We start from the raw sequence: 16,366 nt of genomic DNA, 5'->3' as shown, positions 1-16,366 counted from the left end.
GGACACTGGTCCCCTGTGCAGGCCATTGGGGTGGTGGGCTCGACTCCTGTCTTTCCTAAGACAGGAGTCATGTTTTTGGTGGTTGTGTGCCAGGAAATGGCGCTAGTCTGGTTAGAGGCATTTTTTTTGCCTCTAACCAGACTAGCGTCATTTTCTGACACACAACCCCCTCCTTTCCTACCGCCACCCCAACCTGGCTAGCATCTTTTTAAAGATGCTAGCTCAAGTTTAGTGCTGGCTTGTGCCATTCAATAAATACGGCGCCCATCTGGCGTTGTGAAATGACGCAAGCCGGTGCTAAACTTTTTGCCTTTAGTGCAGTTTTGCGGCAAAAAGTATTAATATGGGCCTTCATTTTTTAGCGCAAACCACAAACCTTGCTCACATCTCTCTAAATTGTAATCTGTATCTCTCTAAACCTATATCAACGCATCTACACCTCCCCAAACAAATTTTCACTCTGTAAACATAGTGTAGAAAAAGTATACCAATAGTAGTATACATACTGACACTTCACAGCAAAGTTTTTGAAATTAATTGCTAAAATACCTGAACTTGGAGTTCTTTCTTAAATTAAAATGACCACACCAGTTTCTTTCCACTCCAGATAAATTAACTTGTGCTGAGCACAAGCCAAAGAAACTTCCTTCGCTTCAAAAGCACTAAGGACAAACTGAGCTGTCTCTGGTTCTGCACCCAGTCACATCACAGGACTTCTCCAACCATGTAATAAGATTGGTAACTATTGGCTGAGCGATGGCCCTTTTCTCTTTACTTCTCTTCATACAGTCTAATGGGACTCTTGCAGGATCCTGGAACACTTTGTGGTGGGCCTAGTAATTTTCCATGTGAGTCTTGTGAGATGCTTGTGTGAGCGAACAAACCCTATAAACATTAACGATCTACTCATCACAGTACTTATCTCTTAATCACTTTCTCTAAAAAACAAGCAGCACAATATAAATTACAATATTTATGGAGAACTCATCTACTCCTTTTTAATATTTCCCATCCTGCGAGAGTCATGCAAGATCATAAAGATTAGTTAAAAGCAAAATACATTTAGGGCCATATTTATACTTTTTGACGCAAAACTGCGCTAACGCAGTTTTGCGTCAAAAAAATTAGCGCCGGCTAATGCCATTCTGAAGCGCCATGCGGGCGCCGTATTTATTCAATGACGTTAGCCGGCGTTAGCCTCCGGCGCTGCCTGGTGTGCGTGGAAAAAAACGACGTACACCATGCAGCGCCGGCGTAGGGGGATATGGAGCTTGGGCGCCAAAAAATGGGGCAAGTCAGGCTGAGGCAAATTTTTCGCCTCAACCCGATTTGCGCCATTTTTTTCGACTCCCAACCCCCATAGAAATGACTCCTGTCTTAGCAGAGACAGGAGTCATGCCCCCTTGCCCAATGGCCATGCCCAGGGGACTTATGTCCCCTGGGCATGGTCATTGGGCATAGTGGCATGTAGGGGGGCACAAATCAGGCCCCCCTATGCCACAAAAAAAAAAAAAAAAAACACTTACCTGAACTTACCTTAATGTCCCTGGGATGGGTCCCTCCATCCTTAGGCGTCCTCCTGGGGTGGGCAAGGGTGACAGGGGGGGGGTCCATGGGGGCATGGGAGGGCACCTCTGGGCTCCTTCCGAGCCCACAGGTCCCTTAACGCCTGCCCTGACCAGGCGCTAAAAAACGGCGCAAAAGCGGCCGTACGTCATTTTTTTTGACCCGCCCACTCCCGGGCGTGAATTTTGCCCGGGAGTGTAAATACGGCGCACATGCCTCGGAGTCAATTTTTTAGACGGGAACGCCTACCTTGCATATCATTAACGCAAAGTAGGTGTCCACGCTAAAAAATGACGCAAACTCCATGGACTTTGGCGCTAGACGCGTCTAACGTCAAAGTATAAATATGGAGTTAGTTTTGCGTCGGAATTGCGTCAAAAAAAACGACGCAATTCCGGCGCAAACAGAGTATAAATATGCCCCTTACTTTCTTCACAGTTTTTATACCTTACACGCCTCTTCTCTAAACTTTTCGGGTACAGCATGCCTTTCTGCTGTCCTCTTACATAGCTGTTTACTTTCATTTCCACAACAACTCAAGTTTCACAGTAAACATTAGTAGTGGCCATTTCATTTCTAACATTCCAACAGCCAGCCAATTAGAGATCTTGTGGGACTCATGGGACCCTCTTGCTCCTCTGAGAGCGTGAAGGGTCACTGGAAAAATTTGCCTCTCGACCAATCACAGGGCTCCATTGTTTAATGTGAGCTCTTGAGGGAGGCTAGTGAGACTCTCGTAAGCCCAACTGCCAAAATATACAATTATTTTTGATCCTTAATTTCTCAAAAACTACTGAACAGAGTTACACCAAATAACAAAAAGCACAATCTGTGGACCGAGATCTAGCTTCCTGAGGAATTAAGTGTAATTCAGTTCAGCAGATTTTGCTGTAGCCTTATCTAAAGAGGTCTAGGTAAAATACCTGGGGATTTTATATTTTGCCCCCCCCCCCTCTTTTTTTCTCAGCCCCTGTTTCTTCTTAGTCCCCTGTCCACTGCCCCCAAGTTTGAAACAAAAAAGGTTATGTGGCCAAGGTGGGTAGGGTGAAAAAACAACAGCAATTGTTGCTGCAATTCCATAGGACTCCAATGGGACTGGGAAAAACAAAACAAAATGGCAACCCAGGCTGCATTCTTCAATTAAGAAGAGGGGGTGCACAGCCTGCCTCCCTAGGCTGTTTTCCATCCTGAGTATCCCATCCCCTGGTGGCATATTTTAATAATTAGGGAGGGCCCACATTTGACCACAGGGGCCTCATCATCAGGGCTCAAACCATTTAATAATTGGAAGGGGGTCACATTGACCCCCCTCCCTGGGCCATTAAAAGGCCCTGGTGACCCCATTCCCTGGGGCCAACTCACTTGCTGTGTCCCATGGAACCCACCCCGGGACACAGCAGTTTCACTGACCAACATGGACAGGGAAACTTATGTTTGCTTTTGCCTGGTGGGAACATTTTTGAACCTCGACAAAATGGGAGTAAACAGAAAATGTACTCCCAATTGACGGAAGCTTAAAAACTTCTCCCCTTGGCTTGGTGCAGACTTGAGATCTGTTTCCCTGCCCGCACTGATGCTGGCAGGGAAAGAGATCAAGTTATTACTCCCACCTGGATGGAACAGCATAAATAGATGCTCCCTATATGCTGGAGCAATACTGCCTCCAGCAGTAAATAGGGCAGATGGCTGGGGCCACGGGGTACTTGGGACAACCCCCCGCCACCCAAACATTGTGCATAGTGGGTGCCCGGGGTACCAGAGCACCAAAGTATTTTAAAGGTAAGGCCTAGGGGATTGGGTCCCCAGGGCCATAATATGCTACGGTAGGGGAGCTGCATGGTCCTCCTTCCTTTTACAGAAAAATGTAACATAGAAGCTCCGTCCATTTTGCCCTGCCTTTTCCACATTCATAGTATGCAACAATGTTCCCACCATTTTCCAGAATGATGGACAGTGTGTTTTCTCTACAATTGCATGTTAAAAAACGATCTGAAATTATTGATGGGAGTGAATGCTTTGTTGATTTATTGGCAAAAAAGGGGGAGGGCTTGACCCAGTAAAGGAGAATGAAGGTAGTAGTACTTAAGTATATTTCACAAAACAAAGCATTCACGCACCATGAATCATTATAATTCAGTTTGGGACATGCGGACCCTTCTGCATCATGTCTGTCAAATTTATTGCACATTCATTAAATAGTTTCAAAATATCAGGTGTTTGCAAATGTTTCCTCAATATACATTGTATGCTACTAGTAAAAAAATCACAAAAAGTAAAGAGAACAACTTTGACCATCAATTGTGAGCCCAACCCGTGCCTAATCAATAACAGCAAAAGACCAAAAATGCCTAATCAACAAGACCTCCAGTTACAGCTTTCTACCCTGACAGATATCAAAACTCATCCATATACAACATATATATATATATATATACATATATATATATATATATATATATATAAATATATATATACACACACACATATGTATGTTTTGTCACCCCTTCTCCTTCCAAACTCATCAATGGACAAAAAATTATTTTCAGCAGCAATTCTTTATTGGTGGTGCAGAACAACAAATATAAAACCTTATCGACCGATGCATTCTGGCATAACGCCTTCAACCGGGCCTACATATTAGTTGTAATAGTCACCATTTTAATACAGTTTACTTCTACCATTTCATTGACCCTTAAATACTAGAGCAGCAAATCCTATTCAATTGTGACCCATTTTGCCCTCCATTTCATTCCCATAGTAATTACCTTTTTAAATGTTTTTCCATACAGAACTGGGGTGCTATTTAGACTGTACAAAATGCATATGTCAGCATTCGCATTCTCTTTGTGGTCCCATCCATTTCTGACCAACCATAGGTTAGCCATAAGTATATTTATTTCAGAACCATTTTAAAATTACATGAACAGATAGAGATAAAAATCAAGTTTTCAAAATTTCAATAATTATCCCCACACCAGGATGAGCCGTTAGACCGCACATTAATTCAACAATATTTTTTTTTAAAACAACAACAAAAAACAAAATCAAACTTTTTGTTTCCTCCAATATGATCAATTTACACACAAGATCCCCATGATTCTTTCAAATTAATTAGCCCCAATATACTGATGCATCTGCTCCAATCCAGTCCATGGCTTTATTAATCCAACATTGCTGGTAAACATGACCAATCCCTTAGTTCCTCACATTTTCATTTGTTCAAGTATGGTTTCAAGATTATTATTTTTTTTTTTTTAAAGGGATTATTACATAGAAAATCACATCTAATAAATATAATGTCTCTTTTAGACCTATCACAGATGCCTAGGATAAAAGGTGCGGGACTTCCCACCTCAATTTTCATGTAAAGTGCAAGTGCTTCCTTACAATGTGATTTGACATAATACCATATTCTAAGATTTAATACCAATGAAGGCACCTAAAGAGTCATGTAAACAATAAAATAGTATATCATGATGCGCCTCCTCAATCATTATGTGGGTAACCAGTGCCTCCCAGGGATTTAATTTACTAAAGTATTGGGTGCTAGAGCCTTTATTCATCTCTGTATATGTAATTAATATTTCCTAAGGGTTTAATTTACTTGATGTAAAATAAAAAAAATGATGATGATACCTCCCCTCTCCCCCAGTCTTAGTGAAAAGTGCTAATATCTCTTAAAGGTTTAATCCACTCAAATGTCATGTACTGAAACTTGCTCATAATATCGGGCTTCCATACGCTCTAGGTATTTTGGTTTGAAAAAGTGTGATATGTTACAAACCTTTTTAATGGCCTGGGGCTCCAATACCCTCCAGACATTTGGTTTAATAAAGTGCCCTATCCAAGGGCTTTTTTAGGAATCCAATTCACTGTGGCATCATATGAGAACCGTTATAATAAGAGGGAACATCCTGAAGTTGGGGGGTATGCCCAGTATGTCCCAAGTCAGACCTAGCCTAAGGCACTACTGCTTCAACTCACTAAGTTTACATTCAAAAGGTTTTAAAAACCACAAGGAGAATCCAACATCCTTCCAGGTCTTCATCTGGAGTGCTGATACTTCCTGAACATTGATTACCACAGGATATAAGATACACAAGAGGACTGGATCTATTAAGTATATCAACCTATTGATATAAAATACACAATGGAAAAGGATATTTCGAGCATATTGATCTGTTGGTAGTAGTGCTGGGATCATCACTTTAAGCAATTCCTCATTACAGTGCCATGACCTTATTGCAATACAACCATCAAACAATTAAATAATGCACCCTGAGCTCCTATATCAAAGCCCTAATTAGAAAGAAGCGGTTACCCCTATGGGATATGTTACAATTGTGGGAGATTCACATCACAAGGTCAGCATCTAAAGAGTCCCAGTGTTCCATGATAAAACAGTGGGGGCAATAAGTCAGAAACCACTCCTCAATAAAGAGAACCCTACAGTTGGACATATAGCTCTGCCTTAGTGTTATGTCCCCACTGTTTTTCCATCCCCAGTATTATAATAAATTGAAATTCTTCCTTCCTAAGCTCTATATCACCTCCCCAAGGGTGAGGTTTCACATGTTTAATCCCAAAATATTGCAGTGAGGGAACAGTCATGACATTGTTCAAAATGATTAGCCATGCGATAACTTCGTTCATCATTTCTGATGGTTCATATGTGCTATAGAATTCTGATCTTTAATTTATTAATGGTACTGCCCGCATATAGTTCATTACACCCACATTGCAATACATAAATCACTTGATCTGTGTTGCAGGTTATCCTAACCTATATCTTGATTCTCCGGTCCTCAAAAGTTCGAAACTCTTTACGATTTGAGAGACATCTACAGGCTTTGCAGTAGTTCCCTCCATTTTTTTCTCTTCCCGAGTCAAAGAAGCTACTGGTTAATATGTCACCCAGTGACTTGGTTCTCTTAGAGGTTATTTGAGGACTGATGTCAACAATGTCCTTTAAGTGTACATCTCTTTTTAGGACATGCCATTTTCTATTTAAGATCTTTGAAACACTGGGCTGAGCTGCAGTGTATTCGAAATGATTTCTTTATTCTTTTATACATGATTGCTACTTTGGGACTACAGCAGTTCTTCTCTTTGTTTCTCACTGGCCCTTTTCTTAGCATTTCCCAAAACATTTATGGGATAACCATGTTTAATAAAACCTCCCATCATACTGAATATCTCCTTATGGAATTCTTTATCAGTGGAGCAAATCGTTCTGGCTCTTGACATTTGGCTGTAAGGGATACTCCATTTAACACCCCTGGATAGCCACTATTTCCATGCAAGATGGAGTTCATAGCAGTTGGTTTCCTTTGTATTTTGGTGGTCATCCTGCCATCCAGGACATCCAATTCAATGTCCAGGAAATCAGAATGAAGTTTGCTATACGCGTGAGGGAATCAAATTTTACAATCATTAGAGTTCAACTTTTTCTTGAAACTCTGCAGTTCCAGTTCATCCCTCCTCACAGGATAAAAAGGTTGTTGATAAAACGTGTCCATAGTGCCACCTTTCTCATGAAATGGTCATTCTCCTCTGACCAGGCCACCTCATTTTCCCACCACCCCATGAACAAGTTTGCGGAGGAGTGGGCAAAGGAGGTGCCCATCACTGTGTCCTGTTGTTGCAGGTAGAATGTATGTATATGTGCATATATACCTAAAGAGAGAGAGACAGGAAGAAAGTAATGTGTCATGGTAAAAGAGTGTTTGGTAAAGGCATGCATTGCGAAGTTATGCAACCACTTCAATAACTGTGTTTAACAGCATGTCTGTACCCCTCACAGGTACTTCTGGACAGCCAGGTTCACAGTGTGGTGTGCACCATGGACCTAGCAACATTAGTTCAGCAGATGCAGTGGCCTTTCATCTCAGGAGTGAGAGGGGCTCACTGTACCTCTTGTATGGTAGAATCACTTGATAAAGATGGGGTAGTGGTCCCAATTTCCAAGATGGCATTAGGTCAATAGCAGCCTTGGCATGCCAGTTGTGTGCACAGCAGCAAGAGTTACACTGAGGTACACTGAGGCACACCAGTTTGCCAATGCTTGAAGGCCACACTCGGCTAAACTAAGATGGGAGATACTGAATGGTGCAAATGAATGAAAGCAGGCAGGTGAAATAGAAGGCAAGATGGATAAGAGAGAAAACCAGGAGGATAGCTGAAAGACCAGGTGGAAGCTGAAGACCAGAGAACCAGGGCTAGAAAGAGAGAAGTGGCATGAAGATCAGGAGGATTAGGAAAAAGGAAGTGGGCAATGACATCCAGAGCTAGGACCATACGTAGCACCAGGAGGAAGAGTACCAAGCGGATGAAGAAGTAGACCATGAAGAGGATATGGTGGACTAAGAAGACTGGACTGGAGAGGCGGGTGCCATGACCACCAGGAGAGTTAGGAACACAAGGATACCGACCACCAGGGAAAGGTGGAAGACCAGGAAGATGAAGAATAATACTAGGTGAAGAGCAGAGAAAAAGGACCAGGACCACCTGGAGGAATCTGATCAGGATGAAGAGAAACACCAGGAGGAGGAAGCAGATGGGCAGGAGCCGCCACAGCTTTTGCAGTGGCGGCTGCGAGATATTGGAATGCTTTACCGTTGGACATTAGGAAAGAACACAACTTCCTGATATTCAGGAAGCGAGTGAAAACATGGCTGTTTCCACAGTAAGGTTGCTGGTCTCGGTCGTTCCCTCTTTATTCATGTCCTCGAGCGCTTCGATGCTAAGGCCGGAACGCGCTATATAAATCTCCATATACATACATACATACATACAGGAGGAGGACCACAAGAACCACTAGGACTGGAAATCACAGTAGCACAAGGAGCACCAGAAGGATCAGAAGTGAAGTAAACCACCAGGAGGCTGAACGGAAGAAAGGGTGTGCCACCAGGAGGACAAGTACCACAAAGAGGAAGCGGACCAAGACCGCTACTAGGAACTGGCTCAGAATCATTGGGAGACAAGAGCCACTGTGACCAGAAGTGAATCCAGGCCACGTTTTAGACATCCACTTTAGTTAGAAGCCACACCTCTTATTAACAGTTCTTAGTTATGCTTCTTACGGCTCGGCCACTTTAGAGACATACTCCATCCCCTTCACATCACTTAAGAACCCAGTATAACTATAAATAAATAGCATATCCAATGTGATGCAAAGTCAGCTAATTCTGTGGGTGTTTTGAGCTGCCAGTTTACGAGCCTCAGACCAGAAACCTCCACACACTCCATTGTGTGTTTCCTAGACCTATAACAAAGGTCAGAAGTAGACTAGAAATCACTGTGTTCCATAAAGAAAAAATACATCTCCCACAGAATTAATTGCCCGTAAAGTCCCACTCGCCTGATAGCTTTCCATCGTTATATTTATTCTGAAGTCACTCTTGGTCACGAGCTGTCTTCCATGTCCTGGCAGCTAGAAGTGTGATGGTTTCAAGACACTTTGCCTATATTTTTTCTGTTCAACAAGTCATTGTGACAAGGTGTTTCTCAACAGATGACAGAGCAGTCTGATGTAGTCCTTATATTGTTTTTAAGAGACCCATCGGGGTTCAAACTACAATTCGAACAATCTGTTGGCTCTGCTTTATATTAAAACACAGGTTTCTGTGCAGAAACGCTAAAATCTAATGGTGCACTTTGTACTGCATCAAGTTAAATTCACCTTTAAAAAAATAAAATAGCGTCTTTTCACTAATTGGAGTGATGGAGAGTGAGTACTCTAACACACAACTAACAAAGCTAAGAATGCCTTGTGTCCATTGTTTGTTGCTTCTTCTAACTGTGATGGCTTCAGTTTTGCGGGCTAACAATTTGTTTGTTTTGTTTGTCTGCCATAGCAGTTACATCTCAAAGTTGTATATCCCCTGCTAGTGTTTTAAGCTAACTGTAGGAAGTTGGCTCTGTATGTGCTATTTCAAAGTAAGGAATAGCATGCACAGAGTCCAAGGGTTCCCCTTAGAGGTAAAATAGTGGTAAAAAGAGATAATACTAATGCTCTATTTTGTGGTAGTGTGGTCGAGCAGTAGGCTTATCCAAGGAGTAGTGTTAAGCATTTGTTGTACATACACATAGACAATAAATGAGGTACACACACTCAGAGACAAATCCAGCCAATAGGTTTTGTATAGAAAAATATCTTTTCTTAGTTTATTTTAAGAACCACAGGTTCAAATTTAACATGTAATATCTTGTTTGAAAGGTATTGCAGGTAAGTACATTAGGAACTTTGAATCATTTCAATTGCATGTATACTTCAAGTTATGCACAAATAGCTATTTTAAAAGTGGACACAGTGCAATTTTCACAGTTCCTGGGGGAGGTAAGTTTTTGTTAGTTTTACCAGGTAAGTAAGACACTTACAGGGTTCAGTTCTTGGTCCAAGGTAGCCCACCGTTGGGGGTTCAGAGCAACCCCAAAGTTACCACACCAGCAGCTCAGGGCTGGACAGGTGCAGAGTTCAAAGTGGTGCCCAAAACGCATAGGCTTCAATGGAGAGAAGGGGGTGCCCCGGTTCCAGTTTGCCAGCAGGTAAGTACCCGCGTCTTCGGAGGGCAGACCAGGGGGGTTTTGTAGGGCACCGGGGGGGACACAAGCCCACACAGAAATTTCACCCTCAGCGGCGCGGGGGCGGCCGGGTGCAGTGTTAGAACCAGCGTCGGGTTCGCAATGGAAGTCAATGAGAGATCAAGGGATCTCTTCAGCGCTGCAGGCAGGCAAGGGGGGGCTTCCTCGGGGAAACCTCCACTTGGGCAAGGGAGAGGGACTCCTGGGGGTCACTTCTGCAGTGAAAGTTCGGTCCTTCAGGTCCTGGGGGCTGCGGGTGCAGGGTCTTTTCCAGGCGTCGGGACTTAGGTTTCAGAGAGTCGCGGTCAGGGGAAGCCTCGGGATTCCCTCTGCAGGCGGCGCTGTGGGGGCTCAGGGGGGACAGGTTTTGGTACTCACAGTCGTAGAGTAGTCCGGGGGTCCTTCCTGAGGTGTTGGTTCTCCACCAGCCGAGTCGGGGTCGCCGGGTGCAGTGTTGCAAGTCTCACGCTTCTTGCGGGGAGTTTGCAGGGTTCTCTAAAGCTGCTCCTTTGGATAAAGTTGCAGTCTTTTTGGAGCAGGTCCTCTGTCCTCGGGAGTTTCTTGTCGTCGTCGAAGCAGGGCAGTCCTCAGAGGAGTCAGAGGTCGCTGGTCCCTTTGGAAGGCGTCGCTGGAGCAGAGTTCTTTGGAAGGCAGGAGACAGGCCGGTGAGTTTCTGGAGGCAAGGCAGTTGTTGTCTTCTGGTTTTCCTCTGCAGGGGTTTTCAGCTAGGCAGTCCTTCTTCTTGTTGTTGCAGGAATCTAGTTTCTAGGTTCAGGGAGAGCCCTTAAATACTAAATTTAAGGGCGTGTTTAGGTCTGGGGGGTTAGTAGCCAATGGCTACTACTGAGGGTGGGTACACCCTCTTTGTGCCTCCTCCCAAGGGGAGGGGGTCACATCCCTAATCCTATTGGGGGAATCCTCCATCTGCAAGATGGAGGATTTCTAAAAGTTAGAGTCACCTCAGCTCAGGACACCTTAGGGGCTGTCCTGACTGGCCAGTGACTCCTCCTTGTTATTCTCATTATTTTCTCCGGCCTTGCCGCCAAAAGTGGGGGCCGGGGCCGGAGGGGGCGGGCAACTCCACTAGCTGGAGTGTCCTGCGGTGCTGTGACAAAGGGGTGAGCCTTTGAGGCTCACCGCCAGGTGTTACAGCTCCTGCCTGGGGGAGGTGTTAGCATCTCCACCCAGTGCAGGCTTTGTTACTGGCCTCAGAGTGACAAAGGCACTCTCCCCATGGGGCCAGCAACATGTCTCGAGTGTGGCAGGCTGCTGGAACCAGTCAGCCTACACAGATAGTCGGTTAAGTTTCAGGGGGCACCTCTAAGGTGCCCTCTGTGGTGTATTTTACAATAAAATGTACACTGGCATCAGTGTGCATTTATTGTGCTGAGAAGTTTGATACCAAACTTCCCAGTTTTCAGTGTAGCCATTATGGTGCTGTGGAGTTCGTGTAAAACAGACTCCCAGACCATATACTCTTATGGCTACCCTGCACTTACAATGTCTAAGGTTTTGCTTAGACACTGTAGGGGCACAGTGCTCATGCACTGGTACCCTCACCTATGGTATAGTGCACCCTGCCTTAGGGCTGTAAGGCCTGCTAGAGGGGTGTCTTACCTATACTGCATAGGCAGTGAGAGGCTGGCATGGCACCCTGAGGGGAGTGCCATGTCGACTTACTCATTTTGTTCTCACTAGCACACACAAGCTGGTAAGCAGTGTGTCTGTGCTGGGTGAGGGGTCTCTAGGGTGGCATAATACATGCTGCAGCCCTTAGAGACCTTCCCTGGCATCAGGGCCCTTGGTACCAGAGGTACCAGTTACAAGGGACTTATCTGGGTGCCAGGGTGTGCCAATTGTGGGATCAAAAGTACAGGTTAGGGAAAGAACACTGGTGCTGGGGCCTGGTTAGCAGGCCTCAGCACACTTTCAATTCAAAACATAGCATCAGCAAAGGCAAAAAGTCAGGGGGTAACCATGCCAAGGAGGCATTTCCTTACACAACCCCCCCCCCCCCCCCCAACGAAAGAGGATGAGACTAACCTTTCCCAAGAGAGTCTTCATTTTCTAAGTGGAAGAACCTGGAAAGGCCATCTGCATTGGCATGGGCAGTCCCAGGTCTGTGTTCCACTACAAAGTCCATTCCCTGTAGGGAGATGGACCACCTCAACAGTTTTGGATTTTCACCTTTCATTTGCATCAGCCATCTGAGAGGTCTGTGGTCAGTCTGAACTAGGAAGTGAGTACCAAAGAGGTATGGTCTCAGCTTCTTCAGGGACCAAACCACAGCAAAGGCCTCCCTCTCAATGGCACTCCAACGCTGCTCCCTGGGGAGTAACCTCCTGCTAATGAAAGCAACAGGCTGGTCAAGGCCATCATCATTTGTTTGGGACAAAACTGCCCCTATCCCATGTTCAGAGGCATCTGTTTGCACAATGAACTGCTTGGAGTAATCTGGAGCTTTTAGAACTGGTGCTGTGCACATAGCTTGTTTCAGGGTGTCAAAGGCCTGTTGGCATTCTACAGTCCAGTTTACTTTCTTGGGCGTTTTCTTGGAGGTGAGTTCTGTGAGGGCTGTCACAATGGATCCATATCCCTTCACAAACCTCCTGTAGTACCCAGTCAAGCCAAGGAATGCCCTGACTTGAGTCTGGGTTTTTGGAGCTGCCCAGTCCAGAATAGTCTGGATCTTAGGCTGGAGTGGCTGAACTTGGCCTCCACCTACAAGGTGTCCCAAGTAAACCACAGTTCCCTGCCCTATCTGGCATTTGGATGCCTTGATAGAGAGGCCTGCAGATTGCAGAGCCTTCAAAACCTTCTTCAGGTGGACCAGGTGATCCTGCCAGGTGGAGCTGAAGACAGCAATATCATCAAGATAAGCTGCACTAAAGGATTCCAGCCCAGCAAGGACTTGATTCACCAACCTTTGGAAGGTGGCAGGGGCATTCTTTAAACCAAAGGGCATAACAGTGAACTGATAATGCCCATCAGGTGTGGAGAATGCAGTCTTTTCTTTTGCTCCAGGGGCCCTTTTGATTTGCCAGTACCCTGCTGTTAAGTCAAAGGTACTTAAGAATTTGGCAGCCCCTAATTTGTCTATTAGCTCATCAGCTCTAGGAATGGGATGAGCATCTGTCTTGGTGACAGAGTTGAGACCTCTGTAGTCCACACAAAACCTCATCTCTCTCTTTCCTTCTTTGGTGTGAGGTTTGGGGACTAAGACCACTGGGCTAGCCCAGGGGCTGTCAGAGTATTCAATTACTCCCAATTCCAGCATCTTGTGGACTTCCACCTTGATGCTTTCCTTAACTTGGTCAGACTGTCTAAATATTTTGTTTTTGACAGGCATGCTGTCTCTTGTGTCCACATCATGGGTACACAGGTGTGTCTGACCAGGGGTTAGGGAAAAGAGTTCAGCAAACTGCTGCAGGACCTTCCTACAGTCAGACTGCTGTTGGCTAGAGAGGGTGTCTGAGTAGATCACTCCATCTACTGAGCCATCTTTAGGGTCTGATGAGAGGAGATCAGGGAGAGGATCACTCTCAGCTTCCTGGTCCTCATCTGTTACCATCAACAGATTTACATCAGCCCTGTCATGGAAGAGCTTAAGGCGGTTCACATGGATCACCCTCTTGGGGCTCCTGCTTGTGCCCAGGTCCACCAGGTAGGTGACCTGACTCTTCCTCTCTAGTACTGGGTAAGGGCCACTCCATTTGTCCTGGAGTGCCCTGGGAGCCACAGGCTCCAGAACCCAGACTTTCTGCCCTGGTTGAAATTCAACCAGTGCAGCCTTTTGGTCATACCACAACTTCTGGAGTTGTTGGCTGGCCTCAAGGTTTTTACTTGCCTTTTCCATGTACTTTGCCATCCTTGAGCGAAGGCCAAGTACATAGTCCACTATGTCTTGTTTAGGCTCATGAAGAGGTCTCCCCCAGCCTTCTTTAACAAGAGCAAGTGGTCCCCTTACAGGGTGGCCAAACAGAAGTTCAAAGGGTGAGAATCCTACTCCCTTCTGAGGCACCTCTCTGTAAGCGAAAAGCAGACATGGCAGGAGGACATCCCATCTCCTTTTGAGTTTTTCTGGGAGCCCCATGATCATGCCCTTTAATGTCTTGTTGAATCTCTCAACAAGGCCATTAGTTTGTGGATGATATGGTGTAGTGAATTTATAAGTCACTCCACACTCATTCCACATGTGTTTTAGGTAAGCTGACATGAAGTTGGTACCTCTGTCAGAAACCACCTCCTTAGGGAAACCCACTCTGGTAAAGATTCCAATGAGGGCCTTGGCTACTGCAGGGGCAGTAGTTGACCTAAGGGGAATAGCTTCAGGATACCTAGTAGCATGATCCACTACTACTAGGATGTACATATTTCCTGAGGCTGTGGGAGGTTCTAGTGGACCAACTATGTCCACACCCACTCTTTCAAAGGGGACCCCCACCACTGGAAGTGGAATGAGGGGGGCCTTTGGATGCCCACCTGTCGTACCACTGGCTTGACAGGTGGGGCAGGAGAGGCAAAACTCCTTAACCTTCTGGGACATATTGGGCCAGTAGAAGTGGTTGACTAACCTCTCCCACGTCTTGGTTTGTCCCAAATGCCCAGCAAGGGGAATATCATGGGCTAAGGTCAGAATAAACTCTCTGAAACCCTGAGGCACTACCACTCTCCTAGTGGCACCAGGTTTGGGATCTCTTGCCTCAGTGTACAGGAGTCCATCTTCCCAATAGACCCTATGTGTTCCATTTTTCTTGCCTTTGGACTCTTCAGCAGCTTGCTGCCTAAGGCCTTCAAGAGAGGGACAGGTTTCTTGTCCCTTACACAACTCTTCCCTTGAGGGTCCCCCTGGGCCCAAGAGCTCAACCTGATAAGGTTCCAGCTCCATAGGCTCAGTTCCCTCAGAGGGCAGAACTTCTTCCTGAGAAGAGAGGTTCTTTTTTTGGTGTTGTGTTGCAGCTGGTTTCCCAGCTGACTTTCCTTGTCTCTTGGTAGGCTGGGCCATTTTTCCAGACTCCAGCTCTACTTTTTCACCCTGTGCCTTGCACTGTGCCCTAGTCTTGACACACACCAGTTCAGGGATACCCAGCATGGCTGCATGGGTTTTCAGTTCTACCTCAGCCCATGCTGAGGACTCCAGGTCATTTCCAAGCAAACAGTCTACTGGGATATTTGAGGAGACCACCACCTGTTTCAGGCCATTGACCCCTCCCCACTCTAAAGTTACCATAGCCATGGGATGTACTTTAGTCTGATTGTCAGCGTTGGTGACTGGATAAGTTTGTCCAGCCAGGTATTGGCCAGGGGAAACCAGTTTCTCTGTCACCATAGTGACACTGGCACCTGTATCCCTCAGGCCCTCTACACTTGTCCCATTAATTAAGAGCTGCTGCCTGTATTTTTTCATGTTAGGGGGCCAGGCAGCCAGTGTGGCTAAATCCACCCCACCCTCAGAGACTAATGTAGCTTCAGTGTGACACCTGATTTGCTCTGGGCACACTGTTGATCCCACTTGGAGACTGGCCATTCCAGTTTTAGCTGGATGGGAGTTAGAAGTGGTATCTTTCTTGGGACAGGCCTTGTCTCCAGTTTGGTGTCCAGACTGACTACAGTTTCGACACCAGGCCTTTTTGGGATCAAAGTTTTTACCCTTGTACCCAGGATTGTTTTGTGAAGAGGCTCTGGGCCCACCCTCCTGTGCAGGTTTTTGGGGGCCTGTAGAAGACTCTTTACTATTTTTATGTTTGGCTGTCTCACCACCCTTCCCCTGGGGAGGTTTTGTGACCCCTTTCTTTTGGTCATCCCCTGTGGAAGTTTTGGACACCCTAGTCTTGACCCAATGGTCCGCTTTCTTTCCCAATTCTTGGGGAGAAATTGGTCCTAGGTCCACCAGATGCTGATGCAGTTTATCATTGAAACAATTACTTAATAGGTGTTCTTTCACAAATAAATTGTACAGCCCATCATAATCATTTACACCATTTCCTTGAATCCAACCATCTAGTGTTTTTACTGAGTAGTCTACAAAGTCAACCCAGGTCTGGCTCGAGGATTTTTGAGCCCCCCTGAATCTAATCCTATACTCCTCAGTGGAGAATCCAAAGCCCTCAATCAGGGTACCCTTCATGAGGTCATAAGATTCTGCATCTTTTTTAGAGAGTGTGAGGAGTCTATCCCTACACTTCCCTGTGAACATTTCCCAAAGGAGAGCACC

The sequence above is a fragment of the Pleurodeles waltl genome, chromosome 1_2 (assembly GCF_031143425.1).
Source record: "Pleurodeles waltl isolate 20211129_DDA chromosome 1_2, aPleWal1.hap1.20221129, whole genome shotgun sequence".
Lineage (NCBI taxonomy): Eukaryota > Metazoa > Chordata > Amphibia > Caudata > Salamandridae > Pleurodeles > Pleurodeles waltl.
This window is presented reverse-complemented; position numbering follows the sequence as displayed.